Raw genomic sequence first — 4,237 nt, 5'->3', positions numbered from 1 at the left:
ATAACATATACACTTCTGATCAGTACGACAGAAAATCTTCATCATCTCGTTATGTCGAGAGCAGATGTTCTCCTGGAGCTTCATGGTGGGGTCCACCAGCTTGTGCTTCTTCAGTCCAGGGACATCATAGTGAGGCTGAAGGTGATCATTACAGTAGGAAGCAGGGCAGGATAAACAGGACTTCACCGCTTTCATCTTTCTCCCAGTGCAGACATCACAGGCCACATCTTCAGGTCCAGCATAGCAGTGATCAGCTGCAGCAGCCTGGAGTTCAGTCGTCTTCATATCCTCCACTAACTCTGCTAACATTGTGCTTTTTTTTTTAAGACAGGTCTTCTAATAAATTGTTCCCTGCACTGAGGGCAGCTGTTGATCCTCCTCTGATCGTCTCCATCCCAGAAGACTTTAATACAGTTCATACAGTAGCTGTGTCCACAGGGAATAGTCACTGGAACCTTCAGTAGATCCAAACAGATGGAGCAGGTGATTTTCTCCAGCCGATCACTCTGAGCCATTTTCAGTCTCAGTTAGTCGCTATGCGGGTTTCTCTGTTTTACAGGTTTTATGAGTTTGAACTTTAATCTGAACTTTTTTTTCAGTCAGACCTTTATCTATTTCACTATTGTTCTGCCCTGTGATATCTGAAAGGTTGGGTGGGGCTACCAATTATAGTTACCGGTATATGAATCCAACAGCAGGAATAATAGCAGTGTAAATTAGTAACTGAATGAATAAAAGCAGCAGCCTTATTCCTACGATTTGTGTTGAAGTGGATTAGATTTAAGATTTTTTTTCTCACACTTTGACATCAGCTAGTCAGTTTTAAGAACTAAAGCATACTCAAATAAAAAAGGTCATGCTTGTCACTAAAAATGACAAATATGACAGTTAGACCAGCAACTACATAAAGGATATTCTAAAACTAAGTAAACAGAAGCCAGAGTAATAACTTAACAATTAACATCAATGAAAGCAACCTTTGAACCTGCAGTACCACTTCTGACCTAAAATAGCCATAACTGTCCTGCTTTTACAAGTTTAGGATCCTTACTCTTCAGTTTAAAATTAAGGACTTTTAAAGTGGAAGGACATCTACAAGCAAGCAAGATGTCAGGCCTCAATCGACCTATAACCTATTTTTTAAGAAACTCTTCTGTCCTTTACTCGTTATCTGTATTAGTGGCACCTGTTTGTACCTGCTTTTTGTATAGAAAATAACTGCAGTGGTGGTTCTAGACTAAATGTACGAGGGGGCCAGTAGGGGGCCAACGTGTTTTCATGGGGCACAGAAAAGCATGAAATAAAAAACTGCAAGGGATCAAATAAATTACGATAGCTGCATGAGGAGAAATTTCTGTTCAATTAGGTTTCATTAAAATTCTATGTGTTATTAGGTCAATACATTCATAATTTAGGAATTTTACATATTTTGACTTGATTTAAGTTAAAATTACTGTTTTCAATAAAATCTCAATTAGAAATCAAGAAAAACTGATAAATTCAGCTGTAAAATTCCTTTTATTTTTCTATCATTTGTTTTGAAAAAAAGATTTAGCGGGTGAAACTGGGATCCTATCTCTATACCACTGAAGCTATCACCTTTTTGTTTTTAAATAATCAGTAAAACTGAATTTGTAAAGAAGAAAAAAAAGAAATAGATCCAAAAGAACTATCAGTAACCATGTCTGTTCCAGCGCATATCATTAGAATAACTTGAGTATTATGTCCTCAGTACATAACAGGGGCAAGGACATGATCTACAGGGGGACTGGCCCCCCTTGGCCCCTGACTAGAACAGCCCATGGATAACTGTCTAAAGCCTAAAACTGTCCAAACTCAACCACGAAGGACACCAGGAAGAAAGTTGTCGACCTTGACCAGGCTTAGAGGAGTGATTCTGCAGTAGGCGAGCAGGTTGGTGTGAATAAATCAGCTGCTTCCTTCTGTATGCTGCCTTTATCTCCTTGATCCTAAGTAGGCCTTGGAAGAAAGCCGATCAAACCAACCTTGGTTCTTGGTAGGTTTCTGTTAAAAGGAAGTTTTTCCTCTCCACTTATGTTACGTGTGTGCTTGGTGTAAGGGATTATATTGTGAATTGGCGCTATACAATTGAACTGAATTGAATATTTAACTGAATTGAAGAGCCAAGATATAACAAAGATATGGATTACGGTTTCAAATTGCTGCTGTGCAGGACAAGGTTTGACATTGGCCAACTGTCTTATATGATAAAAGCTGGATTTTACTACAGAGTTGATTTTGCTGACCAATTTAAACCATCTTAAAACCAAAATTTGAAATGACAGGCTTTAAAAAACCTGTCAATAGTCAACATGGGGGGGATTCAGAAAGGCTTCCGGGACCAAAGACCATCAATTCAGTTTTTTCCTCTTAGAAATAAAAGCCCCACTGATTCTGAGGACCCACTCTGCCATATTTAAAAATAAATACATAAATAAATAAATGCTCAATAAATGAATAAGCATACAATTAATTGCACCCATAAATACAATAATGTACAACTAATAAATGTAGGTAGAAATTTAATATTATCACATGCAGATGAAAAAATGCTAAAAAATACAAGTAATAAATAAAGTTGAAGATTAAAAAGGACAATTAAAAATAAATAAGGTAATTATAACAAAGGCGACTAAATAAAGAAGCTAATTAAAAGATATACGTATATACATTTATGTCTCAATGTATAATTTAATTTCTACTTGCATTTATTTGTTTATTGTATTTTGGGGGACAATTAATTGTATGCTGCCACCTTCTGGCTTAAAGGATAACTGCTTCTTCCAGTGGTATTTAATTACGTCATGGAAGGAACAAACAAATCACCTAGTAGTGGTGGCCACGAGGGGGGCCAATGATTGGCTAGGGGTGTCCAGTGGGGCCGTTGCCCCCCTCTAGATCTGCCCTTGAGTATTATTTTCCATTTCCACACATGTTAACATGAAATAAAAAGAAATTGTTTCCCTGGTCCCAGAGCAGCCCAATCCTAAAACAGTAAATCTAGCTATAAATAACTATATTTATAAACATTAAATAAACAAGATCAAATATGCTAATTTAAACTAGCAAATAAATAAACAAATATAGGCATTACAATAGTAGTAGATAAAATGGGCATTCTGAGGCTTTTTGAAGGATCAATATGGTGACTCTTGAAGTGAATGCAAGTTACCACAGAAAATATTTATTGTTATTTTGAAAATTAACCAGATGTTTTATTTAGTTTCTGTGCATGACTTCCTGTGCTGCATGATTTGCTCTGCACCTTCTTGTTGCTCTAGCATCTGGCAGAAATATAGAATAGGTTCAACATCCAATACGCTTAATAAATGTTTTATTTTCAGTCAAAAACGTCACTAACATAGGCTGCATGATGAACGTTGATTCAACTGGTGGAAATTGAAAGAAGACCTATACCGACGGCGCTAATTAAATAGCCCACTGGGCTGAAATCTAAATATTGCTCATGAAAATGCATTCACTTATCGTAGTCATCCACAACCTAAACTGCTTTCCACCCAGTGGCGCCTCCAGAAATGTTCCATAGGCATACCTGGACTGACAATAGGGAGAACCAGGAGTATTCCAGAAGCGCCGGCCTGGGAATGGCCTGCTGCCCTGACTCTTTCTCTATCTCTCTTTTTTTTTTTTTTTTTAAGTCTGCCAGTGCAGCAGTGGCGCGCCTATCAGAGAGACAGTAGCATGTGAGGCCAATAGCATGTGAGCTAGTCCTGTTTGCCGCTTTAGTTTTGTATGAAATATACATCTTAAACAATCTCGACTGGTGTGTATCCCTTCAGCGATACACATAAAAACAATTTAAGGTCAGATCGCCATACGCTTCAAAAAACACCAAAAAATGAGAAATTTAATTGTCTTTTTTGTCGCACTACTCTTGGCTCCACAAATATAAAACACCTCACAGTTTTACGGGAGACAAAGATACTAATCCAAGATTGTCGCCAGCTTCATTTTTATTTATTTGCTATTTAGAAATCACAATTTAAGCTATAAATCGGCTAAATAAACAAATAAAAAATACAGAGGACATGACCTCGGCTTCCTGAATGGTAGTTACAGCCCGGGCTGCATACAGTGGGGCAAAAAAGTATTTAGTCAGCCACCAATAGTGCAAGTTCTCCCATTTAAAAAGATAAGAGAGGCCGGTAATTTTCATCATAGATATACCTCAACTATGAGAGACAAAATGAGAAAA

General features: G+C 37.4%; 1 pseudogene; it reads right to left on the bottom strand.

The window, feature by feature from the left end:
• LOC107100118 overlaps nt 1-515 on the bottom strand; it is a 2,022-nt pseudogene extending 1,507 nt beyond the window's left edge.
• Between the last annotated feature and the right edge of the window lie 3,722 nt (nt 516-4,237).

The sequence above is a fragment of the Cyprinodon variegatus genome, unplaced genomic scaffold, assembly GCF_000732505.1.
Source record: "Cyprinodon variegatus isolate N-32 unplaced genomic scaffold, C_variegatus-1.0 Scaffold937, whole genome shotgun sequence".
Lineage (NCBI taxonomy): Eukaryota > Metazoa > Chordata > Actinopteri > Cyprinodontiformes > Cyprinodontidae > Cyprinodon > Cyprinodon variegatus.
This window is presented reverse-complemented; position numbering and strand designations above follow the sequence as displayed.